The 26,098-nt window shown below is 59.9% G+C and overlaps 1 long non-coding RNA gene across 1 annotated transcript; it reads left to right on the top strand.

The window, feature by feature from the left end:
- Positions 1-2,218: 2,218 nt before the first annotated feature.
- Positions 2,219-3,460, top strand: LOC140708734 (uncharacterized). The gene is made up of 2 exons (XR_012088951.1): positions 2,219-3,278; positions 3,369-3,460. It is a non-coding gene; the product is annotated as an uncharacterized lncRNA (long non-coding RNA).
- Positions 3,461-26,098: the final 22,638 nt, after the last annotated feature.

Raw genomic sequence — 26,098 nt, 5'->3', positions numbered from 1 at the left:
TCGGCTCACCACAATCTCCGCCCCCTGGGTTCAAGCAATTCTCCTGCCTCAGCCTCCTGAGTAGTTGGGACTACAGGCATGCGCCACCACGCCTGGCTAATTTTGTATTTTTAGTGGAGATGGGGTTTCTCCATGTCGGTCAGGCTGGTCTTGAACTCCTGACCTCAGGTGATCTGCCTGCCTGGGACTCCCAAAGTGCTGGGATGACAGGCGTGAGCCACTGCGCCTGGCCTCAGTTTTTTTTTTTTTTTTTTTTTTTTTTTGTCATCTCCAGGGACTGGAAACAGGAGAGGAGTGTGTCAGGTTTTTTGGTTTTTTTTTATTGTCATCTTCAGGGACTGGAAACAGGAGAGGAGGGTGTCAGGAGGAACTGTATGGAGGGCTACCTTGATTAAATCCCTTCTCAGCTTCTACACCTATCCAGGTCTCTGGCCTTGGCTGCTTAATCCCTGGGAGCCACACCATTAAAGCCATATTGATCTGGGTCTGTGGGCTGCAACCAGGGCTGGAGGAGATCAGGATGTTAGAAAGTCCTGCCTGCGTCCCCCAGACCCTGGGGCTGCTGTGGACCTCAGGGGACACAGAGAGTGCCTGCCTCAGAATTCCGGTGACCCCTGGAGTGGGGAACCCCAGGGTGGAGCCTTAAAAGTTGCTGTCTAGTGGCTTTGGCAACAGCAGTTGAGTTGGATGGTAGCTTTGGTGACAACAGTGCCAGGGACGTAAGGACTGAGAAGGTCCAGGCTGGCCCGGCAGGACTCCAGCAGGTCCTGGGATGTTTGTGACAAGACTGTGTTCCCTGGTGCTGGCTCCTCTGCCATGCTGTGCCTTATTTATGCCCAGGGCTCCACTTACTCTGCAGGGATGGACTGGACCCTGCAGGGAGAGGCCCTTTGAAATCTCACAGTCAGGGGCTGCTTTGCTCCTGTTTTTATTCTGGTTTGTGATTTCACTTGGACAAGATTCAGAAACTTAGGAAAATGTGAAAAGCACGTTCCCTGAGGCCTAGGACCACTGACACCCACGTGTGCCTCCTTCTCAGGGAATTAGGACTGTGTCTGTTACTTTTAAAGAAGATGCAGGACGCAGCGGACTAAAGTCCTCCACCTCGAAGCAGACAACCCCCTTCACATGTTTCTGTTACAGAGAAGGCGACACTCACCAGCTCTTTGGCATCCCAAAGACAGTTTTGTCACTTTTTCCCCAGCCATGGTGCAGGCAATCAGGGATAGCAAGATAAGAAGGTCCGGGCATTCTCCTCCCCTGCTGCCCTACAGGGCCGGACTGAGGGCACAGGAGGCCCTTCCTTCATCTCCTGCTCCAGGGGAGATGTGCGCTCCAGCCTGGAAGAAGACCCCCTTTGGGGAGGGCGGAGGGCACAGGCCACGCCGCCTGGCTGTGCTCCGCTCCAGATCTCAGTCCCTGGGCCCTGCTGAGGGTGTCATGGCATTTGCCCTCAATGTGACCCAGCTCAGGCGACAGGGGTCACTCCCCCATTCGGGGTGAGCCTGGCGCAGCGGACGCCAATCTCACGAACCCTGTCCGGGCTCGGGGCCTGGGACGCATTTCCTGGACTCCAGGATCCCTTTGTACGGAGTCACAGAACACAGCGTTATCGCTCGTCCGAGCCCAGGCACCCTCCTTCCTTCCCGGGGCCTGCGTCGCCTGCACGTCTCTCTGCAGATCCTGGCGGAAACGTGCACAGCAGGGCTCTGAACCGAACCCAGGCTGCTCTGAGCCGAACCCTCTCCGGCCCCGGGGCTGACCACGTCCATTCAAGCCGCCGTCCCGCTCCCCGCAGCCTCGACGCGGGGTCACCTTCTCCCACCTCCCTCCCGACTCGGGCGCTTCTCTCGACAGCGGAGGGAGGGTCGGAAACCCACAACACGGCGGCGGGATCCTGCTGGCTGTAGCTGGGCGTCCAGAGAACACCCGCGGGCGCCGCAGTCTCCAGTCTCCGCGCACAGATCCCGGCCGCCTGCAGCGCCTCCCGCCAGCCACGCCCCCTCGGCCGCCCATTGGCCAAGCCTCCCGCGCCTCTGCGCGATCCCATTGGCCTGCGCCGGCGGCTCAGACAAAGGGAGCGGCCGCGGCGGGCGGTGATTGGGCGGGTTGGGGGGCGGGTCGGGCGAGAGCGCGGGTCGGGCGGGAGCCGCGCGCTGGGGAGGCGGGGAGCGCGGCCCGGGGGGAGGGGCGCGGCGTTTCGGGCTCGGGGCCGGGAGTTGCTGGTGTGCGGCGTGGCTCGGGCGCCTTCCCTCGCGGGGGCGGGGCGGTTCCACGTGGGTGGGGCTGGGCGCCCCAGAGGGCGGTGGCCGCGGGGCGCGGGGCGCTGGGATCCCGCCCGCTCCTCCGCTCGCCTTCTCCGCCCTGCACCCCTCCCGCCCCGGGGCTCCTGCCCGGACGGCGGCCGCCGCCGCCTCGTCTTCCCCGAGGGCTCCGCGTCCGTCTCCACATCTCGGCCGGCAACCTGGGAACGCCGGAACTCGAACCCAGAAGGACGTGCCCGAGCCAGGACCAGCCGCGGGGACCCTCTGGCCGGGAAGAGGACTCGGGCCCTGGCGGTCGAAGACGGACGCAGCTCCCGGAAAGGCGAGCCGGGTCTCTGGCTCCTGGAGCTTCCTGTGAGCTGACTCGGCGGGGTGCGTCGCCGGGGAGGGAGGGACTGGCCGTGGGGCGAGCAGCCGGGCGGGGAGTGGCTTCTGGGGGCCTTCGCCAGCGGAGGGCCCGCGAGGCCGCCCTCGGAGCGCCGCCAGGTACGTGCGTTTTCCTTGTTTCCCGCGCTCCCAGTGCGCACTCTCGGTAGGGAACGAATAAAATCCCGGTTGGTGTGTAAGAGCCTTTCGCTGCAAACGTGTCTTTCTGCGGGGTTCGGGGGGCCGCCGAACTCGGGGTAGACCCCGGCCCAAGGTATTCCTGCAGCTTCCACCCGGGACCCTTTTCCACCCTCACCGTGGGCTCGGAGCGGGTGCCAGTTTGGAAATGCTTGTCCCTTTTCTGCAGCTCCGATTGAATTCGCCCGGGAGGAGGTGCGCCCTGCCTCGGCCTCAGAGCTGGAATGACCGGGCTTTGTTCTCCGCAGCCCTCCCCACCCCGTCCTCCTGGAAAATCCGGATTTTCCAGGGATGCTCAGTTTTGAGGCGGTTATGTTCGGAGGAAACTTGGTTGGGAAAACCCGATATTGGCCCCAGTCTGGTGGGCAACTCCCCTTGTCTTGGAGCAGCCCCTCCTGGCTCCCGGAGCCCCGGACTTAGACGGTTAGAAGACGCCCATGGGTTTTGCAGGTATTCTGCGGGGTCCGAGGAGGCCGGGTAGCCTGAGCGGGCTCCTTCCCCTCCCCCATGCGCACGTCTAACAAAAGAATCTTCTGACAGTTTTGGGGACAGAACTCTTCGGAATGTGAGCCTGTAGTCCCCCCCGCCCCCCTTCCCAGGAAGGCAGGAAGGACAGGAGTCTCACAACAAAGGCAAGGCTGCGGTCGAAGCGGGCTGAAGGGAAGGAGCGCTGTTATTTTGGGGTACTTGATGAAAGAGAAACTCACTTTCTCTTTCTCCTCCCAAAATTAGAGGCAGCTGAGTCAGAGCTCTCCCTACTTTCTTAACTGATGAATGGGGTTTCACACGATGTTTGCATTTGGGGTGACTGGGTTGGAAGACTTTCAGAAGTGGGAAAGATGCTGCCTGTGTGGGAGATTGGAAAGCTGGCCTCCACCCGGTGGGGGATAGAACTGGAGTGAAATGGATTCCTGGCCATTTTGCGGAAGATTGGAAATTTAAGGCTTTGACGGGGCGGGGGTGATTTTGTGTCCTTTTCTCTCCCCTCTCCCCCCTCCCCAATTTAGAACAAAGGGTGGAGGCGAAGGAGGCACGATGGTCAGTGGGCTCGGAAGCCGGAGTCTAAGAAGAACGTTATAAAAATCTGCCACTTCCCAGTCCCCGCGCACTCCCAAATAGCTCATCAGAGTTTGGGTGGGGACAAAGTGAATCCCCGCCTAGAGTCGGGTTTGGTACCCATGGCCTGGTTTTCGGCCCGGGCGTCGGGAGCCCCGGGGAACCTCCCCCAGCTCGTCCCAAGTCGCGGTTTCCGAGCTGGGGAGAGAAGGGCCCTGGGGGCAAGAGGGGTCGGGGCACAGCGCGCAGTTTCTCCTGCCGCCTTCGAGGACCGAGACTCGGGGTTCGCAGCGCCCTGGCTGCGCGAATCTCCTCGCTCCCCCCTCCCCCCCGCCCCACGAAAGACGCGCGGAGTGCACACCCGCCTGCACCAAAGCCAGGGATCTCATTTCTCTCAAAATAAAACTCAACAAGCCATAAAGGCTCCTGATTCCAGTGGAAAAGGCGCCGCAGATTTATGGTCCCTCCAAATCCCCACACTCTAATTATCCCTGTTTTTAGTTTACTTATGGGTGGTGACCAATAAAATGATTTTCCATTTTGAATTTTTTTTTCAACATGAAAAATGCAAGCTTCGCTTCCCTCTTACCCGCTTGGACGGATCTTTTCCGTGCGGGAAGCAAAGAAATCCCGTTTCCCTCGGCCTTGTCGGCCCAGGGCTGAGCTGCTGCCTGCGGTTGAGCGAACCCGGCCTGCCGCAGCACCCCCCAGCACCGCCGCCCCGCATACCCTAATTGCAATTTAAGGGAGAAGATTCTTTCCGTCCTCTCTTCGTCCAAGGGCATTTGCAGGAACCCCTCCCTAGAAGTCCTGCCGTCGGCCTAGCGGCTGGAAGAGTCACCCCGCAGAGCGGGTCCCCGACAGCCCCAGCCCGGTCACCTTTCCAACTGCGCCCTCCTGGGCACCGCACTGGGCGCGAGCCTGGGGCGCCCAGGGGCCCCCACGGAGGAGGAAGGTCGCCGGACCCAGCCCTCGCCACCGCTTGGCGCCCCCATCCCCCATCCTCCTCCCTTTGTTCCCCTTTCCGGATGCCGACTTGGAGATGGCAGGAAAAAAAATAACTAGATGGAAATCAAAGATTAGCCTGGGTGCGCGGGCGGCCTCCGCCGGGCCGGGCCATGCTCGGCCCGCGCCTCATAAATCTTCTTCGCAACTTGACAACAGCCGCGGCCTCGCTTCCCTGGGAACTTAGGAACATATCGATCCTCCTCACTGTCCGTGCAACTCCCCTCTTCGGGAGCGAGAGCTGAGAGTCCCTGGTGACCCCGACTTCTGGCCAGCGCAGGACGCCCCCGGCCCCAGCCAGGGTATCATGCACAGGAGTGGAGGGGAAGGGGCCCAACCCTCACCCAAGAAAGCTCAGCAAATACCCACACCCCGTGGGTTAAACCAAACACATATTAGGGGCCGCATCTCCCCTCCTCCATGCCGCCTGAGAAGGGGCGGAGGGGAGGACGAAGAAGGGTGAGGGGCGGATTAACCCCTCCCTAGCGACTCCTTTGTTTGGCCCGGCTATTGCTGAGCCGAGTGAGGCCCCCAGGAGCCAGCAAGGGGCTCCCCAGGCGGCTCCGGCTCGGCCCAGGTGTGCGGGCCACGCTGGGGCGCGGGTTCGCCGCCGAGCCACGAGACCCCCGCGCCTCCGGCTGACGTCCTGGCGCCCGGAGTCTGACGGCCCACGTGCGATCCACCCGGGGGCTGCGCCCCAGACGCCTCCTGGAGCGGGGGAGAACCTGAAGGAGGTCGTGGCGCGTTTAGATGTTTTAAAAACTCCAATTAATTGGGAAAATAGGGCGCTTCCAAACGCGGAGAAGACGTCCGGGGGTGGGGAAGGATGTCTTTTAAAAATTATATCCCCTTGTTGTGGCGGTTGTTTTTGACCTTTCCTACTATTAAAAGAAATGTTGCCACGTTTAATTTTTGTTGCCATGAGATATGGAGGGGGTAGCCCAGCATTTTGAAGTAATTTGATAAGCCTTCAAGTAGTAAATCCGAAAGGGAGGCCGGCGGCCCAGGTATAGTTTCTTTATAACCTGAATTTACAATGAAAGCATTCTTCTTTATGGATATAATAGATTAGATTTCACAACTTAATTCACCGGAATGGCTCCGTTTAAGGGAGCTCCGGCTGATTTTATTACGCCAAGCCAAATTGGATGTTTGTGGTCTTAACGAAAAGCGATCGTGACATAAAATATATAATTTTTAAAGTAAAAAACCAGCGGGTTGGACCCTGTCCCCTCCCCTATCCTTGCTCCTTACTCCCAAACCCCCAGTTTGGGAAATACGGAGAATTATTTTTGTGTGTTAGTTTCTACCGGGGAGACAGGCGCTCACGCGGGGCGGGGCTGGGCTCCTTCCCCGGCGGGCCAGAGGCCTCGCCGGCCAGTGCGCACGCGGCGCCGGTTCCCGGACAACGCTCGGGCCCGCTCCGCTGGCTCGTATGAAACGTCGACATTCCCAGCGCAGGATCCGGGGTCTCGGGGGTACCCATGAGGCCCGAAGCCTCTGCCCGCCAGTGGCGACCGGACAGCTCCCCCGGGCGCGCAGAGTAGAGGAAGCGCCCTCGAAAGGCCCTCGAACGCGTTCACGAGCTGGCCCTGCGCGGGGTCAGCGACAGCCGCGGCGGGACACCCGGCAGGGTCTTCGGCGCTACTTTGTGCCAAACAACTGCGCTCCCGGAGACCCGGGCATGGCCGGCGGCAGCAGCTAGAGCAGGACCCAGCGCCCACCGCGTCCTCCACCGGGGCCCCTTTCGGCCCCTCGGCGAGTGCGGCCCGTGGGGAGTGGGCGTCGGCGCGAGGAATTCCCCGGCCCGGGCGACCCCCGCCTCTGAGCGGGCCCTCCCCACGTCGCCGCCCGCCAGGCCGACGGAGGACCAGGGCGGGGACGGGGGTCTCAGCGGCCCATTCTGCTGTCACTTCTGACCTATTCTCCAGCAACGGCGGCGTCAACCCCCACCCCCGGCTTTTTTGCGAGGTTTGTTGAAGACGGATTTAGCCCCCGCAGAGTTGGGGAAGGACGGACGGACAGAAGGCCCAGCGCGGCCCACCCCTTCCCCTGGTCGTCTTCCGGCGGGCAGGAGCCGCAGCAACAGCCTCGGGGAGCGGGGCCTGGCCCAAGGCCCCCTTCGCGACATCGGTAGCCAGGCATGGCCGGAGGGACCGCGGCTGCTCCACGTGGCTCCCGCCGGCCACCACCCCGCGCGGGGAGGACGCGTGCGTGCGGTGAGTGGCCGGCGGGCTGAGGGGACGCGCCTGAAATTAAATCTTCCCAGTGCCTGACCTTGTTTTTTCCTCGGCCCCGATAACGGCAGCAGCTGTTTTTTCCAGAATCCCTGCTGCTGGGGGAGGGGCGATATTATTATTATTTTTGGTTGTCACAACCTCCTGGAAAAATTCCCTGGCCTCAGAAAGTGTAACAATGGCCTGGCGGATTTCTGGAGGAAGCGCCCCCTCCCCCTGCTTTCTCCAGGGATACTTCTGCCCTGGAGCTGCAGTGGGGACCTCCTCTCCTGCTCTGGCCCTACAGCCCCCTCCCAGGCCTTCAGAGCCTTACAGCAGGCTCCTAAGTATGTGGCCTTGGGGTCCTGCTGGCCCCTTCTGCCTGCCGTGCCTGCCGTCCCTGCCCCTGGTCACACCTGGGGAGTGAACTGGGGAGAAGCTGATAGTGTCCAGCATGAATGAGGCTTGGGGGGCACGAGGCAGAGGCCTGGACACCCTACCCACCCGGAGCCCTCCCCGGTGACCCTCACCCAGTGCCTCCTTTAACACACCACTGCAGGCTGGACTCAGTGGCTCATGCCTGTAATCCCAGCACTTTGGGAGGCCGAGGAGGGCGGATCACTAGGTCAGAAGTTTGAGACCAGCCTGGACAATATGGTGAAACCCCATCTCTACTAAAAAAACAAAAACTAGGGTGGGGCGCGGTTGCTCACGCCTGTAATCTCAGCACTTTGGGAGGCCAAGGCGGGCGGATCAGGAGGTCAGGAGATGGAACCATCCTGCCTAACAAGGTAAAACCCATCTCCACTAAAAATACAAAAAATTAGCCAAGCGTAGTGGCGGCCGCCTGTAGTCCCAGCTACTTGGGAGGCTGAGGCAGGAGAATGACTTCAACCCGGGAGGCGGAGGTTGCAGTGAGCCGAGATCACACCACTGCACTCAAGCCTGGGCGACAAAGCGAGACTCCATCTGGAAAAAAAAAAAAAAAGACACCACTGCCCAGCCCTATTTGGAAGACTTACCTCCTCCCCAGGAATTCTGCTGTGTTTGCTTTTGGGGTCAGCGCTGGCCCAGAAGCAGTTAAAGATTAACCGACCCGGGCCCTGGGATAGAAGAGGGGGTTGAGGAGGGGGAGGGGAAGGGGCTCCAGCACAAGTGGTGCCTGATTCCTGGGCCCTCCCTGGCGGCCAGGTGACTGCTGGGCTCTGCACACTGCCCATCCCCCCAGTGCTGCTGACCCCACTCCAGCCTGCGCCCACCTGGCAGGCTGTGCAGTGGGTTCAGGTGGGAAGCAGTTGCTGGGCCCGCCTGTCTAGCAAGGGCAACTGGGGAGCCCTGACTGCTTAGCACAGCTTCCGGCTCACACATCCTTGCAGAGTGGGTGCTTGGTGTGGAAAGAGGACGGACCTCTGCCCTCCTGGCCCTTCCTCCAGTGGGAGGAGAAGCCCAGGAAAGAGGCTGAACCCAGGAAGGGCTCTGGGCAGCCCAGTCAGCCAGTCCTATAGTGTGTGGCTGGTCTTGGCCTCCTGTTCTGCTTCCCTGTCACAGGGGTCCAGGGTGTGTGTGTGTGCACGTGCATGTGTGCGCTTGTGTGTGTGGACTGCTGGGGCCCTCATACAGCCAATCCTGTGCCTGCATCTCCTCCTCCTGCGTGGGTCCTCCTTGGTCAGGAAGGGGAGGCAGGAGGGTCTCAGCCCCTACCTCATTCTATCCCAGTGGGAGTGGCCTCTTCATGTCCAGTTGGTCCCAGGATCCGTTACCCCATCATCAGTGTCGTCCTCATTTCGGGGCAGCGGCTAACCCTGCGGGCAGCAGGGCCCTCCTCTCCCAAGCCCCTCATCCTGCCCATAAACGCATTTACACTTGTATTACCCCAGGTACGTGGCTGTGACAATGGCATCCCCAGCCTGCATGGAAGACAGGAATTGAACTTTAGTCTCCAGGCAATTAAGGTGCAGGGACTATACTTTATTAATGGTTGTTATGCAATAAAAAACAATAAAATGGCCCCTATTTGTAGTTTTTAAATGCAATGTTTTAATTTACGTTTCTGAGTACTTCTGGGGCTTGATGGGGGCTGTTGGGACGTTGCTGGAGGGGCTGGGCCACAGTGCCTCGAGGCACCGGAGATGAGGTGAGCCTGGGGTAGTGGGAAGTACCGGGACGTGGAGGGCACAGCCACGGCCTTACTCTGGCAGAAGACAAATGTTCTGGCTGCCTTTTAAAAAGCCGTGGCCTTGCCCATTCTGTCCCTGGCCACTACAGAGTGGGCCTGGGGAGACATTCCTGAGCCTGACATCCGGAAGCCTGCTAGGCAGGGCCATTTCCCGGGGATGCTGTGACCTTGGGTACGGTGGCTCCCCTCACTCCCTGCACCCCCACAGGCATTTGGACAGGTCCCTTGGGTCCAAAAGCAGCTGGCCCGGTGTCTCTGGCCCCTCTTCAGGAGCCCTGCCTTGGATCTGGCCACAGAGGAAGCAGCCTTGTTGTGTGGGGACTGGATATTTCTTCTACCCTTGGGAGAGTCCGGTGTCCCTCCTGGCGCTATCTGCCCAGTCAGGGCCTCGTAGTCAGTGCCAAGGCCTGAGGGCCCAGAAACCTGTCCAGGTGGGTCCCCTTGGCTTCCTTCTGCACCTGGCATCTGCCTCCCCGAGGCTGCACACCCACTGTGCAGAGGCTGCTTGGCTGGGAAGGGGCACCATCCCGCTGCCCCCCTCCCCAACCCACACACAGACCTCAGGGCAAGGCAGGAGCTGAAATTGTGACAACAACATTTCACCCCTAGTGACTGAGCCAAAGCAAACCGCTTCCTGGGAAGAGAGGGGAAGAGAGGGGGAAAGCCTTCTGGGAAGTGTGGAGCCCAGCACTGGGGTTGGGCGGGGGGCTGGCTTTGCACAAAAGAAGGGGCCGGGCCTGGTGGCTCATGCCTGTAATCCCAGCACTTTGGGAGGCCAAGGCTGGAGGCTCACTTGAGTTCCAGAGTTTGAGACCAACCTGGGCAACATAGGGAGACCCCCATCTCTACAAAAAATAAAATTAGCTGGGCTTGGTGGCACATGCCTGTGGTCTCAGCTAATCAAGAGGCTGAGGCTGGAGGATTGCTTGAGCCCAGGAAGTTAAGGCTGCAGTGAGCCATGATCACGCCACTGCACTCCAGCCTGGGAGACGGAGCACGAACTTGTCACAAAAACAAAAACAAAACAAAACAAACAAATAAAAAAAGAAAGTGTGAGAAGGACCGGAGCTGGGGACTGTTGGATGGGACCATGTCCAGCCATGGTGGTCCCAGGATCTGCCTGCTGCCCTCAGCCCCTTTTATTTCAGACCCATCAATAGCCTGTGTGTTCAGCGTCCAGATGTGGACACTATCAGAACCAGGGCCCCCAGGTACCCGTGCATCCCACTTCCAGGCCCCCACAAGTTTTAGCCAGATGCAGCGCAGCCCTGTGTGGGGCCACCCTTGGTATGGTGGGTGGTGGGGGGCTGCAGGGTACCTCCTCATTCCACTTTAGGCCACTCCCAGCCAGTGGCCCCGGCCCTGTCCGAGGCCACCCCACCCCTGCTCCTGAGGATGGAGTCTGCACCTGCTGCCCCTCCCACCAAGGACCATCCCAGTGCCTGTCCCTCCCTTTGCCTTTTATTCTGGGAGCCTCAGCTTGCCAAGTTAATTGGCAAACTTTCCCAGAAGTAAACTTGAGGGATGGAAATTAATAATTTTCCCAGTGTTGCACTCATTGCTAATCAGGCCAGCTGGGAGGAGGGGCCTGGGTGCATCAGAGGACCCCTGAAAAGCCATTAGCACGAACGAGATCTAAGGGTGAGGGTCCCCCATGCAATTCAGCAACTCTGCAACCCCAGTGCCCAGGTGCAGGAACATGGGGGCACAGGGTGAAGGCAAGGGCACCTTGGAAGGATTCCAGCCCTTCCCATGCCCACACCTGGCCCAGGCAAGCAGTTCCCCTCTTGCTGTGTGGCCTGGGCTGGATGGGGTCCCCAGGGTGTCTCACTGACCCTGGAAAGGCCCACATGAGTGAGACAGGGAAGGGTGTGAGCCGGACTGAAGCTCAGGCCTGGCGGGGGATGGGCCCTTGGGGAAGGGGCCTGAAAGGAGAGCCAGGAGGCCAGAGCAGGGCCCAGCTGGGACCCAGGCAGCCTGCCCTGACTTTGGAGCCCTCCTTTTGGAGACAAGTGCTGGCCCACCAAAGGGTGCACAGGGTTGGGGACCTTGTCCCCAGGACTCCCCTGTCCTATAAGGAAGTGTAGCCCCAAATCCCCCACATTCCAGAACTCTGGCCTTGATGGACCTTGTGCCAGGCTGAGTGGGGAATGGGCGGAGCTTAGAGGCCTCTGCTCAGGTCTCTGCACCTCCCGAGCCATGGCTGGGCCCCTGGCAGAACCTTGCCACTGTCCATTGCTTTGTCAGCTCCTTGGCTGGGCCTTCAGAGCCTGTGGAAAAAAGCATCCGTATGTGGTCCTCAGAGGACCTCGGTGAAAATGCAGATGCCCAGGTCCAGCCCTGGAGAGTAGAGCCTAGGAGGTGTCGATGTGACCACCAGGACCCCACGTGGTCTGACCCAGGCAGTCCAACGTCCACGCCAGGAGACCTGGTCCGGGCTGCAGGGTCAGCTCTGGCGGCTGGGTCTCTTCTCATGAAGCGTTTATTGAATGGAAGGACAGATGGGTGGATGGATAGAATGGATGGGGTGGATGGGTGGATGGGTGGACGGTTGGATGGGTGGATGGGTGGATGGATAGAATGGATGGGGTGGATGGGTGGATAGGTGGACGGTTGGATGGGTGCATGCTTGGATGGGTGGATGGGTGGATGGGTGGATAGGTGAACAGGTGGATGGATGGGTGGATGTGGTAGATGGGTGGATGGGTGAGTGGATGGATGGGTGGGGTGGATGGGTGGATGGATGGGTGGATATGGTGGATGGGTGGATGGATGGGTGGATATGGTGGATGGGTGGATGGGTGGGTGGATGTGGTGGATGGGTGTATGGATAGATGGTTGGTTGGGTAGATGGTTGGATGGTTGGACGGGTGGATGGGTGGATGGGTGCATGGATGGATAGTTGGAAGGGTAGATGGTTGGATGGGTGGATGGTTGGATGGGGTGGATGTGGTGGATGGTTGGATGGGGTGGATATGGTGGATGGGTGGATGTGGTGGATGGGTGGATGGGTGGATGGTTGGAAGGGTAGATGGTTGGATGGTTGGATGGGGTGGATGGGTGGATGGATGGATGGTTGGAAGGGTAGATGGTTGGATGGTTGGACGGGTGGATGGGGTGGATGGGTGGATGGGTGGATGGATGGGTGGATGGGGTGGATGGGTGGATGGATGGGTGGATGGGGTGGATGGGTGGATGGGTGGATGGATGGGTGGATGGGGTGGATGGGTGGATGGATGGATGGGGTGGATGTGGTGGATGATTGGATGGGGTGGATGTGGTGGATGGGTGGGGTGGATGGGTGGATGGGTGGATGGATGGGTGGATGTGGTGGATGGGTGGATGGATGGATAGTTGGAAGAGTAGATGGTTAGATGGGTGGATGGTTGGATGGGGTGGATGGGTGGATGGATGGATGGTTGGATGGGTGGATAGGCGGACGGGTGGATGGATGAGTGGATGTGGTGGATGGGTGGATGGGTGAGTGGATGGATGGGTGGGCGGATAGATGGGTGGGTGGATGAGTGGGTGGATGGGTGGGGTAGATGGGTGGGTGGATGGGGTGGATAGATGGGTAGGTGGGTGGATGAATGGATGGGTGAATTGGTGGGTGGAAGGGTGAATGGATGGATAGATGGGGAAGTGGATAGAAGGGTAGGTGTGTGGGTGGGTGGATAGATAAATGGGTGGGTGGATGGGTGGGTGGATGGGTGGATAGATGGATGGGTTGGGGGGTGGATAGATGTGTGGGTGGCGGGTGGATAGATAGATGGGTGGGTGGGTGGATGAATAAGTAGTGAATGGTGGGGGTTTCCTAGGTGCAGAGATAATATCCTTAGCCTATTATAGGCCCCACTGTCGGTTGTCAGCAAAGTCGACTCCACTAACTCCACAAGGAAATTTCCCCTGGAGAGCCAGAAATCAGAGCCAAACCCCAAAGGGGGACAGAGAGTGGAGGAGGGGGAGGGGATTCATGCTGCTTCTCATGGGTGGGGGCACGTGGGTGGCCCTGGGTGCAACCCGGCCCGGCCCCGGCCCCCCAGCATTCCTGTACTGGTGGAATGTGACTGCCTGAGTCTGGAGGAGCTAGGCATGCTCAGGGAGGGCGGGGGCGAAGCTCGCATTAGGGGAAAGAGCAGGGCAGGGCCACCGATGCGCTCCCAGCTTACTGCCGTGGCTGGGCAGGGCTTCTCCTCTCACCAAAGGCCAGGTAAGAGGCTGCCCTTTGCCGCCGGCAGCTTACCTGGGACCACCTCCGGCCCTTGACCGTGCCTACCCATCTGCCCACTCTGAGCAGGGCTGACCCTTCCCAGAGCCTGGCGGGCTTATGCCGGCCAAGAGTGCCAGCCCCAGGTACCTCACGGAGACCGCCAACCACCTTGTCCCTTGGCCACAGAGACATGGGGTAGGAAAGGAGAGGAGAAGGAAGAGAAAGTTGGCACAGGCCAGCACCTACCTGTACTTGGTCCATTTATAGCATTAGCACATGGGGTCCCCATGACTGCCCTGCCATGGAAACGACATTAAAGATGAGGCACAGAGAGGGTCAGTAATTTACCCAAGGCCACACAGCAGGATTGACACTAGGTTTGTCTGACTAAGAAGCCTACCCTTATCTAAGACACAACATTTTGCAGATTAATGAAAATCATCATCCCAGCAGGGCACATGGCAGGTCCCTCCTCCTGCCCAGGATAGTGCCCATGGCCCTCAGCCAGGTAGCTGACCCGGCTTCCCAGTCGAGGCAGACTGGGGAGAGCAGCTTCTCAGGGCCAAGGGCTCACACTGCACCCCACAGCTCTGGAGCCTGCATCAGGCCAGGGCAGCGGGGCCAATGCCTCTAGGACATTGCTGGGAAGAGCACGCTCTGACCCCGCCCACGTTCTGCAGAGCCTCGCTGGGGCCTGGTTAGATCCACCTGATGTGCTAGTCCAGTGGTGACTCTGTAGCATTAGCTCAGGAACTCAGGGCTCCTGTCCCCTCTGCTCTCACGCACCTCCCCCCTCGAGGACTGGAGACCTCGGTACACCAGGTGTGGTCCCCATTGCTGCAGATAATGTCCCCGGTTAATGTCCCTGGTCTCAGGAAAGCTTTGGCGGTTTCTGTGGACTTAAGGGCATTTTGCAGAGACTGCTATCCCAGCAGGGGTCCCGTGGGATGTGGAGTGAGGGCGTGGATGGTAGAGGGGGGCTGCTGTCTCCCGAGCAGGGTGGTCTCCCTGTCCGCACCCCACCCTCGGGGTTCAGCAAGTCCTGCTGAACCTGCCGCTGGCACAGCTTCTCCAGCTCCAGGTGTCTCGTGTCACACCGGGCCCCTGCTCCACCCTGTGCCCAGCTTCCCTGACCTCTGGCTGGCTCCCTCCTTGTTCTCATCCATCCCAGGTCCACAGCCAGCTGGAGAACTGAGACAAGCCATGAGCAGATCCCAAACTCCTGGGGAAGCTCAGCAGTCCCCTCCTCCCGGGCCTTACCTGCTTCGTCCCAGGCTGGGGTTGGCTATTCCCAGGCCACAGCACTGGGGGGATCAGAAGGGCGGTGCTGGCCTTGCAGGGTGACCTGGGAGTCAGGGTGGACATCAGGAGGCCCATGACTCCTCCCCTTCCCCCTGGGCGGGTCCTAACAGGTGCCAGAGCCGGCCCACTGGGGGCCCTCAGCTCCGCAGAGTTGGCCGTGGACCCAATCCCAGGGCTTGGGAATCTGCTCTTTATTGATGCTTTCACCGAAATGGAATTCGTTCCTACACTTGTTTACTGATCTGAGTGAAGGGGCCAGGCTGGAGTGGCTGCTGGGCAGGAGAGGCGGGGGCCATGGCTGGGTCCCCACCCTGCTCAGAGCCTGGAGGCTGACCCCATGCCTGTGCCTAACGGTGGCTTCTGGGCCCTGGGGCCAGAGGGAAGCCTGAGGGCAGGGGGAGGGAGTAGGGCGTGCATGCCTCGTCCACCTCGGGCCCCCGTGCTCAAGGCCCCTCTTGCCAGTTCCAGCAGCACCTTCTTTCTTCACCCTCTGCCTGAGAAGGTGATGGGCCTCTGCTGTTGCCAAGTGCTGGGGCCCCTCCTCGGGCCCTGACAGCTCCAGACCACGCACCACCTGATGGCCAGAGCTCCCTGCGAAGGGCTCTGGGTCCAGCCACCAGGTCCTTTCCACTTGGGTCCCACGCAGCAGTTCCAAGACAGAGATGAGAGGGCCTTGCCTGAGGAAGCGTCCCCTCTCCTCCACCCACCCCGATGGGCGTCCACCCTAGGATGTGGTGATACCTCCGCCTCTGTCTCCCAGCACTCCTGGCTGCCGGGCCGATTGAGGGCCGGTCCCACCTTCCTTCTGTACCCAACTGGACCACAGGGCCACCCCATGCCCCAAGCGGCCTCAGCTGGGATGCTTGCCATCTCTGTGAGCCTTTTCTCAGGAGAAGGTGGGCCGGTTCCTGTCCGGATGCTTCCCGGGCCTGCCTCTGCACCCGGCCCTCCTGCCTGACTCTCAGACACTCCCCTTGGTTTGAGGGTCAGGCAGTGGCCAGACACCCAGGGAGAGTTCCCCATCTCGAGCTGTGCTCTCTGCACTGTCCCCCTCGCTTCCAGCCATCAGGGATCCCCTCTGCTCTCTGCCAGTCACCCTCTGCCTGCTTAGGGGAGAAATAAGAGGCAGGTGCCCCTGAAGGAGCCCCAAGTCCATCGAAGGGACAGATCTGAGAGGCCACTCCCCAGGCCTGCTGTCCAGCTCTGGGGTAGGAGATGGCAGCAGGGGAGAGGCCATGAGAGGCCCCCGAGTGGCAGGCCAACGGCTGTGGGACTGCCTCTCCCAGGCTTGCCTTCCCTCGGGTGGCTCAGCAGCCCCTGAGTGATGCTCCTGCCTGGGACGCCTGACCTGCACTGAGCACAGGGGAGTTGGATCCGGAGGCGTTCTCGGAATCGCCACTCCAGATGCTCAGAAAAGGACAATGTTTTTAAAAAGGCAAAAGGGTGCGGTGCGCGTTATAGATGAGAGGAGGCTAACGGGAGACTCTGGATAGGATCCTGAATGAGGCTTGGTGTGGGACTGCTCTGGCGGGCCACGGAGCTGACGGGCACGTTTACACCCAGCAGGCGGGGCCGCGGGGCTGTGCTTCGTTCCGAGTGGCATTGCGTTTCCCCAGGCATGCTGCTGGAGGCAACGTGGTGTTCTCAGACATTTGACACTAAAGTATTTAGGGTGAAGTGTCAAGGTGTCTGCAACTGACACTCAAAAGATTCTACAGTTTTACATGAAGGAGGAGCAAGAAGTGAGAGAGGAAGCCAATGTGACACAATATTTTTTAAAAGGGCTGCTGGGTACAAAACCAGTGTACGTACAGAAATACATTTTATTTGTGTAGATGTGCAAAGACACTTTTGGCTGGCATGGTGGTTCACGCCTGTAATCCCAGCACTTTGGGAAGTCAAGGCGGAGGATTGCTTGAGCCCAGGCTGGGCAACACAGTGAGACCCCGTCTCTACAAAAAACACAAAAATCGGCCAGGCGCGGTGGCTCAAGCCTGTAATCCCAGCACTTTGGGAGGCCGAGACGGGCGGATCACGAGGTCAAGAGATCGAGACCATCCTGGCTAACATGATGAAACCCCGTCTCTACTAAAAAAATACAAAAAACTAGCCGGGCGAGGTGGCGGGCGCCCGTAGTCCCAGCTACTCGGGAGGCTGAGGCGGGAGAATGTCGTAAACCCGGGAGGCGGAGCTTGTAGTGAGCTGAGATCCAGCCACTGCACTCCAGCCTGGGCGACAGAGCGAGACTCCGTCTCAAAAAAAAAAAAAAAAAAAAACAAACACAAAAATCAGCCAGGCGTGGTGCTGTGTGCCTGTAGACCCAGTTACTTGGGAGGCTGAGGATCGCTTGAGTCCAGAAGGTCGAGGCTGCAATGAGCCTTGTTCTCACCACTGCCCTGCAGCCTGGGCAGTAGAGCAAGACTCTGTCTCAAATAAACAAATAAACAAACAAACAAACAAACAAATAAATAAATCTGACTGCAGGTGCCGAAGTGGACTCTGACTAACTGAAGCCGGGAGCAGGTGTTTGGTTGGGGCTTGCAGCTGGGAGGGCAGGGGGAAGGCACTGTTCAGGCCCCAACAGCAGCGGCTCAGGAGTGGCCCCAGCACAACCCCAGTGTCCCTCAGCTCAGCGTTTAAATTCCAGGAAAAGAGCCCTGATGGCCTGGCGTGGTCCAGGGCTGTGGCCCGTGGCAGGTCCCCAAAACCACACCTGCCGCTCCAGTGCCCCCCAAGGCTACATGACCTTTGTGTGGACAGGACCGTGGAACACATGACCTCAGCCAAGCCTCCCAACCATGCCTTGATCCAGCACTGTTAGAATCACTCCCATTGCACAGAGCAGAGTCGAAGTGTTGGGTATCCAAACACTGTGCCCAGGGCTGTCCATCCAGGGAGAAGAATCTGGTCCCGACCCAGAAGGCAGCAGCCTCACCCAGGCCACCTACTCCAGGTCCCCAGGCTCCACACACTTTCACATCTACTGCAGAGGTGCAAGGATGTTCCCCGGCATCAAAGCCCTCACACCCTGGTGCCAGCCATGTCGTCACAGAACTTATAGACCAGAGCCAGAGGACACCCTGTGGAGAGAGGGCCTGCCTTGGGCCTGCACCAGGCTGGGCACATTGCTGATGTCCCTGCTCTGTGCTGGCAAAACCCAGACCTCGGGAGAGGGACAGGCAGGCTCCGAGAGGTTGCAGCTGCCCAGGGCCTGCAGCTGGGAGGAGCAGAGCCAGACCCCCCTCCCCCTCCCCCAGGACATGGCTGCTCTGCACCACACAGCCCTGCTCCTGGTGGCCCCTGGCTTTGCCGGGGTGGCTGACCCAGCCAGTCAGGCCCCCACCCCCTTCCCCACAGGTGGCCCTGTGCCACTGAGGATAAAGCATGCTGGGCCAGCTCTGCTGATTAGAGTTGCCCTCGGCTGTGGGCTGGGGGCCCCTATTCTGCCCTGGAGATCCCAGTCGGCCTATAGAAACCCTCCCCGGCTCCCCCAGGGGTCCAAGGAGGCCTAGGAGGCCCCTGTTCACCCTGGGTTTATCTTCTCCCTCCTGTAATTTTCTTTTCTTTTCTTTTCTTTTTTTTGGAGACGGAGTGTCGCTCTGTTGCCCAGGCTGGAGTGCAGTGGCGCGATCTTGGCTCACTGCAAGCTCCGCCTCCCAGGTTTACGCCATTCTCCTGCCTCAGCCTCCGGAGTAGCTGGGACTACAGGCGCCCGCCACCTCGCCCGGCTAGTTTTTTGTATTTTTAGTAGAGACGGGGTTTCACCGTGTTAGCCAGGATGGTCTCGATCTCCTGACCTCGTGATCCGCCTGTCTCGGCCTCCCAAAGTGCTGGGATTACAGGCTTGAGCCACCGCACCCGGTCTGTAATTTGCTTTTCAAATGTGAAGGGGAACTCAGCAGGAGCAGAAGACGATGTCGCCCCCCGTGGGACGGTGGGAGAGCCGGGACAGGGCGTGGGGAGGAGCGGGGACCCGGGGACAAGGGCTCTGGGTCCAGCCACCAGGTCCTTTCCACTTGGTGCTCTCTGTAGCCTCAGCTTCCCCTGAGAGTCAGAAACTCCAGGCAGGGGTGTGGGGCAGCTTGGAAACCTTCCTGAGCCCCTTCCCCTGGCAAGAAGCAGGCCAGGCAGGTGAGGGCTGCGCCCTGTTCCTGGAGCTCACATCCCAGCCCTGGCCAGATCCAGGCTGAGGGCGGCCCAGCCCCCTGTTCTGCCTGGTGCAGAGGACACGGCCTCCCTGGCCAGAGCCCCAGCCCCCTCCTCTCCTTCCTTAACGTCTGCCCTGGGCACCCCCCACCAGCAGCACCAAGCCCTTGTTGGTTCCGCAAGCTGGCGGGCACCCCTTCCTCCCTTCCTCCAGGTGCCCATTGGCAATGGCTGGTGGCTTGGGACAGGGCCCGTATTCTCTGAAAATGGTGGCTAGGCTGGAACCCGGGGGTGATTCTCAGACCTGCATCATGCGGGGTCCTGGATGCTTGTTACGAATTCGGATGCTGGCCTGTGCCTGCTGCCTGGTACCTCTGAACAGGGCTTTCTGCCCTAGGGGTGTAGAGAGGGCCAAGTCCCTCCCCGACCAGGGTCATGCCTGCCTCCTGTCAGGACTGTGAACGCTGCGTCCCAATCAGCTCAAAGCATACGCGTGGGGATGAGCCTGGGGCTGTCTGAGAGTCCCTCAACCCTGGATCCCCACGGCAGCGCCCAGCATTGGGCTTTTCAGTGGCCGATGTGCCCCGGGCCGGTCACCTCTGCACTGTGCTCCGCTGGGAGTTTGCTCCTGGCCCTCCGACAGCGCGTCCTCTGTGAGGCCTCTGCTGGCTCTGGAGGCTGGAGTTCCCGTGCGGGGCCCTCCAGGGCGGGCTCTCTCTTGCTGCTGCCAGTACCCTGCCCCTCCTGTCCTTCTGGGTAGCCTGGGAGGAATGGTGAAAGAGAGCAGTGAAGCCAGATAGCAGTGGCCTAGCCACCCCACCCAGCTCTGCTGCAGGCTCTGGGCTCTCAAGGCAGCTGCTGCAGGAGAGGCCCCCTAGGAAGGGACTGCCACATCCCTGGGAGCATTCCTGGCCCCCTCCAGTGTGACTGACCCTGGGCCCCAAGGTTCCGAACACCCGCCCCTCTGCTCCAGGTAAGAGGGAGATGTGGGTGGTGCCTGGGCTATTGTGTACTTAGGTGGGGGAGTGGAGCCTCCAGGTCTCAGGAGCGCACAAATGCTTGTTGAGCTGATGAACCCTGCAGGGACGAGAAGCTTAGGTCTACAGAGCTGATGCAACCTGCCTGAGGCCACAAAGTCCACTGGGCAGAGAAGGGTGGGAACCCCAGTCCTCGGCCCCACTGTCAAAGTGGGTGCTTCCCAGGGAGAGCAGAGCCTGGGGTCAGCACAGAGGACACTGGATCCCCAGTTCTGGGCTGGGGAGAGGCAGCTGGTGTATCAGTGCTGCAGAGAAGACCAGGCTGTTCAGACACACTCCCCGAGGCCTGTGTGGGGATGGAGGGCGGCCGCCCAGCCACACCTGTCCCACTGCGGGCCCTGGGGTGGGGTTTCCTGTCTGCGCTGGAGCATGGTCAGGTTTCTCACTTCGCCGGGGGCAGGGGTGCAGGGCAGATGGCCCAGCCATCCATGAGTCACCAGCCCAGCCTGCCAGCCTGCCTGACAAACGGGAAAGACTGGCGGGTGGGAGCTGGGCTGGGAGCATCCTAGCTGGGCCTGGGCCAGCCCCTTCCTGGGAGAGGAGGGAAGCTGCCTCAGGCCTCTGGGGAGAAACTCCCACATGGCCCAGACCCTCCTCCCTCCTCGGGCGGGTTGAGTGGGCTGAGGGCCAGCTGGGCCCCTGCATGGTGGGAAAGGGCGGGGAGGGGAGGGGGTTTCCAAGCCTCGGCCGTCCAGGCCTACGCATCCCAGACCTCACTCTCTCCACAGCGCTCTGCCATGTCATGGCCTTCTTTTTTCCTCGTCCGAAGTGTTAGTATCTGCGAAATAGCAGGCTTGATGTGTTGGCTTTATTTTTCTAACACACACTAAAATAAATCATGCGTGTTTTACAGTGTGTTGGGGCCATCTGTGGGTCACGGCAGGCCCTTCTGGCCTGGGGGCTAGCCAGCCCTTCCTGTAGGGCCCAAAGAGAGTCTGAGTCCCCAGCTGGGGTAACCCGGGCAGGGATTTTCCCGAGGTGCAGCCCCGAGCAGGGAGGCTGTGGCTTTGAGAAGAGGTGGAGTCCCCAGCCCAACCTTCCTCAGGCATCCAGAAGCAGCCTCACCAGGCAGCCCGGGTCCGCCACCCTGGACACAGTGTGCAGGGCAAGGGAACAAGGACGGGCCTCTTTCCAGCCCCACACCCGCCCACGCCTCTCCCGGAATTGCCCCCATCACAGTCCCTTGGGGGCTCATCTTTAAGTTCCCTGCCCCTACTCTGTGGACCCAGGTAGCCCTGGGCCAGCCTCTCCTCCCTGGGCCTCACCGTCCTCATACACAGCTTGTCCTTAAGCTGCCTTGGCTCCCAGGAGTGCTAGTGTGGCCATGGCCGATGGCCTTGGACTCTTACAAATCAAGGGAGATACGCGAGGCCCCACCCACACCCCGGGCCTGGAGCCAGGTGTCCATCAGGAAAGGGCCACTGCAGGTCTGCAGGAAAGTGCAGAGGCTGCCGTGCAGGAGAGATGCCCACACTACTGCCCAGCCCGGGCTGCTGAGAGCCTCTGAACTCAGGCTCTGGGGCACACAGAATGCCCCCGCCCCCTGCCTGTCCACCTTTTGCCCAGTCTCTCTTGCGGGTACTGCGTCCTCCCTATGGGGCTGTGAGCTCTGTCCTTGCCAGCCCTGCCCTTGCCAGCCCTGCCCCTGCCCTGGAGACCCTGGGGGTGATTCAGAGGAGAAGATGCATGGGGTGAAGGGTGGAGGCTTCCGAGGAGGTGAGGGTGAGCTGGGTGGGATCAGCCTTGCTGCAAAATGGATCTGGGGGCTGATCTGCGCCTGCCTCCGCCAGGCAAGCGTGTGGCGAGTGGGGACTGGCTCTATTGAACGTCCACTGCATACCAGTGCGGGCCTTAGCTGCCGCCATGATCGCAACTAACTCTGAGAGGTAGAGGCTGCTCCGTCCCCAGATAAAGATGAGGAAACTGAGGCGCAGAGTGAGGAGACCTCCTGCTCAGATCCTGCAGCTGGGGAGGAGCGGAACTGAGGCCCTCCAGGCAGTCCTGGCTGCTTTGGTCTGCTTGCCATGCTGTGTCCAGGCCATGTGGTCTTGGAGGCCACCGCTCCCACCTGAGCTGCTCCTGGGTGTTCCTCACCCCACAGGCCCCCCCCTTGGCCCTATTTTGTACCTTGGAAGAGATACAAAATCTTTCTTTTCCCCCAAAGATTAAAATCTGGATTGAAAAAGCAAGTGGGGTTTGATGACCTCTCAAAAACTGGAGCATAGGCTGGGTGCGGTGACTCATGCCTATAACCCCAGCACTTCGGGAGGCCAAGGCGGGTGGAACACCTGAGGTCAGGAATTTGAAGCCAGCCTGGCCAACATGGTGAAACCCCATCTCTACTAAAAAGGCAAAAGCTAGCCGGGCATGGTGGTGGGGACCTGTAATCCCAGCTACTTGGGAGGCTGAGGCAGGAGAGTCACTTGAACCCGGGAGGTGAAGGTTGCAGTGAGCCAAGATCATGCCCCTGGACTCCAGCACTCCAGCCTGTGCAACAGAGCGAGACTCTGTCTCAAAAAAAAAAAAAAGAGCAGACCATAGGATTCCCATATGACTCAACGATGCCACTCCACCTACAGACCCCAGAGAACTGAAGGCAGGGGCTGGTGCAGATAGGAGAGCGCCAGAGTCCACAGCAGCCCCGGTCACGGTCACCAGGAGGTGGAAGCACCCCAGTGCCATCAACCCACGAATAGACAGACACACAAGTCGTGGTCCAGTCACATGCGGAACAGCGTTCAGCCTGGAAAAGAAAAGAAATCTGACAGCAGCTACTGCGTGGATGGACCTCAGGGGCGTTATGCTAAGTGAGGAATTCCAGACAGAAAGGGACGTGGTGTGTGGTTCCACTTTGTGCAACGTCTATAACAGGCCATTCACAAAGACAGACAGTAGATTCGGGGTCACCAGGGACTGGCGGGGGGTGGAGGGTGGGAGAGATATTGCTTAACAAGTACAGAGTTTCTGTTTGGAATGATGAAACGTTCTGGAACTATTAATAGAGCTGGTAGTTGCACAACATCGTGAATGGACTTGATGCCATTGAATTGTACACTTGAAAATGGTTCCGTAGGGGCCGGGCGAGGTGGCTCACACCCGTAATCCCAGCACTTTGGGAGACTGAGGCGGGTGGATCACCTGAGGTCAGGAGTTTGAGACCAGCCTGACCAATATGGGGAAACCTTGTCTCTACTAAAAACACAAAAATTAGCCAGGCGTGGTGGCGGGTGCCTGTAATCCCAGCTACTGGGGAGGCTGAGACAGGAGAATCGCTTGAACCCGGGAGGTGGAGGTTGCAGTGAGCTGAGATCACACCACTGCACTCCAGCCTGGGTGACAAGAGCGAGACTCCGTCTCAAAAAAAAAAAAGGTTGGGGGACCCTGTGCAAGGCCAGGAGGGGCCCACCTGTGGCACCCAGCAGCCCACACCTTCTGAGGGCCAGGCCTATTGGCAGCAGGGATAGCAGGCAATGCCTCCACTTTGCCTTTTTTATTTTTTAAAGACAGGGTCTTGCTGTGTTGCTCAGGCTGGAGTGCAGTGGCACAATCATGGCTCACTGCAGCCTCAAACTGCCAGGCTCAAGTGATCCTGCCATCTTAGCCTCCCAAGTAGCTGGGACCACAGGCATGTGTCACCATGCCCGGCTAATTTTTGTATTTTTAGTAGAGACAGGAGTCTTGCTGTGTTGTCCAGGCTGGTCTCAAACTCCTGGGCTCAAGCAATCTGCCCACCTCAGCCTCCCAAAGTGCTGGGATTACAGGCATGAGCTATGGTGCCTGGCCCACTTTGCTTCTCATTCAAATGTTGGATGGGGAAGGTGAAATCTCCAGGGCAAGGAAGGCTGGGATCAGCCATGGTCTCTTCCTCTCCCTCCTCTGCCTGCTCTCAGGGCTGCTGGGCGGAGATGGCTGTGGTTGGTCAGGCAGCGTCCTTCCCCCGTCCTGCATCTTCCACTTTTTCCCACTGCCAGAAGCCTGTTGGAGGTGGGCCCCAGCCTCAGGCAGGTGCTGGTGGACATGGCCTCCCCTGTGACTGAGGCCGAGGCCTTGCCTGGTTCGTGGTTTGGGTTTTGGAGGGCCTCAGAGTGTGAGCCTGAGACAGAACCTGGTCCTGTCACCACTGGCCCCACAACCCTCCTGGCCGCCAAGTGCACGCATCGCCCCTCAGTACCTGTGCCGAGAATAACATCTGCACACGTGTTATGAGACACACAGGCTCACGGTGGCACTCGGGGATGCCCAGGCATTAATGATGCTCAGCCTCAAGTGACATCAGTTGTTTGGGGATGGCCCAGCATCTCTCCAGCATCTCAGGGTCCCCCAGAAGGCAGGGGCCTCATCAGCTGAGGTTGCAGGGGTGTGCCTTGTGCCCACCACCTCAGCACTGTCAGATGGGCAGCATGGCCAGCCGCTGTAAAGGGGAGTCGCAGACCGCGGCGGCTCCTGGTCAGAGCATGGGTCCCTGGCCACGCCACAAGGCTTCTGACCGCTGTCGTGAGGCACCTGTTGTGGCCTTTCAGGTTTTACTCTTTGGCTGTTTCCCAGCTAAGCCTCCTCGGGGCAGGCTGCTTCACATCTCTGATCCTCACTTCAGGATCTCCAGTTGAGATCCTCCTGGGTTAGTGTGGGCCCTAAATCCAATGACATGTGTCCTTAGAAGAGAGGGGAGAGACATCAGGGAGGAAGGTCTCTCGAGGCCGGCAGAGATCGGAGTGATGCCGCTGCAAGCCGGAGATCACCGAGAACTACCAGCTGCCCCCAGGAGCTGGGACAGTCAGAAGCAGATCTCCCTCCGAGCTGCCAGAAGGAGCCAGCTATGTGCCATCCTGACTATGGGCTTCTGCCTGTGGCCCTGTGAGGCAATAAAGGTCTGCTGCTTGAAGCTACTGGGTTGTGGCTACTCATCACGGCAGCCCCAGAGCACTCACAGATCACTCTGCTGTGTCACGGCAGCTCCAGAGCACTCACCGTTGCTGCAGGACCAGGCACAGGTGCGGGAGCTCCAGGCACAGGTGCGGGAACTTGAGTCACCACTGCTGAGTGACCAGTGGGTGCTGGGACTTCAGAGAGACTCACTGAGCAAGTGGCCCAGGCACCAGGTAGGGAAGGATGGCAGGGGCCTGTGCACCCTCCAAAGCCTGAGACTGGCTTCCCCTCCACAGCGGCGGCCACCGACACCCACCCAACTGCGCTGAGGTGGTAGGTACCAGGCACACCCTTGCAACCTCAGCTGATGAGGCCCCTTCCTTCTGTGGGATGCTGGGAGATGCTGGGCCATCCCCAAACTCACAAGGAATTTATTTGCAACCATATGTGAAGCCCATGTGAGTGGAACCAGTGTTATGCCATCTTTCCTGCCCATGGGCACCCCATTTACCCCCAAGTCCAAGCTGAAAGGCCGCCATGGGGGCCCCCAGGCTCTGGGAGAAGTCAGGGCTGCCTGCTGCCCCCGCACTTACTAGTGGAATGTCTGCTGTCCTGGAGGCCTGGGCCCGGCTGCCGGCTCCCTGAGCAGGGCCTGTTTCCAACCCAGCTGGGCTTTGGTGTGCAGGCTGCCGGGCAGAGACCCAAGTGTGGGAGGCCCCACCTGCCAGCACCAGGCCTGGGGTCCAGGCTCCAGGGTCTTCAGTGAGCTTCCATTTCCTCCTTAGCTCTTCTGAGTATTGGAGGAATTACTCAAATCATAGTCACCAAAGGCCTCAGTGGCCTTTAAGCCTGTCTTAACTGTCACCGCAGGTGGACGTGCAAATGTTCCTGCACGGGTGAAGACCCTCAGGGTCACCATCTCAGGAAAGAATGATCAGGGTGGAGAGAGGACACTGGAGACTCCCTGGGCTGTCAGATCCTGAACAGACCCCCAGCGCGGCCCCCCACTCCCTGGCTGAGCCTGTCGGGCCTGGGCCAGCTGTGACATGAGGGACTGCTCCTTCTGACTCTGCCTCCAGCGTGAAGTGGGGCGTCACAAAGAGAGGAGGAGTCCCCTGTCATACCACACTTGTCCTGACAATTCTTGCCCCAACAGGAAACAGGCCCCGGCAGCAAGCCGCCTGGCCTCCGTCCGAGCCCGGGCACCCGGGTTCACATGCTGGGCTGCCCGGCCCCAGGGTGTGGAACCGATTTAT

Source organism: Chlorocebus sabaeus, chromosome 16, assembly GCF_047675955.1.
Source record: "Chlorocebus sabaeus isolate Y175 chromosome 16, mChlSab1.0.hap1, whole genome shotgun sequence".
Lineage (NCBI taxonomy): Eukaryota > Metazoa > Chordata > Mammalia > Primates > Cercopithecidae > Chlorocebus > Chlorocebus sabaeus.
Note: the sequence above shows the minus strand (reverse complement) of the source record. Positions and strands in the feature narration are given on the sequence as shown.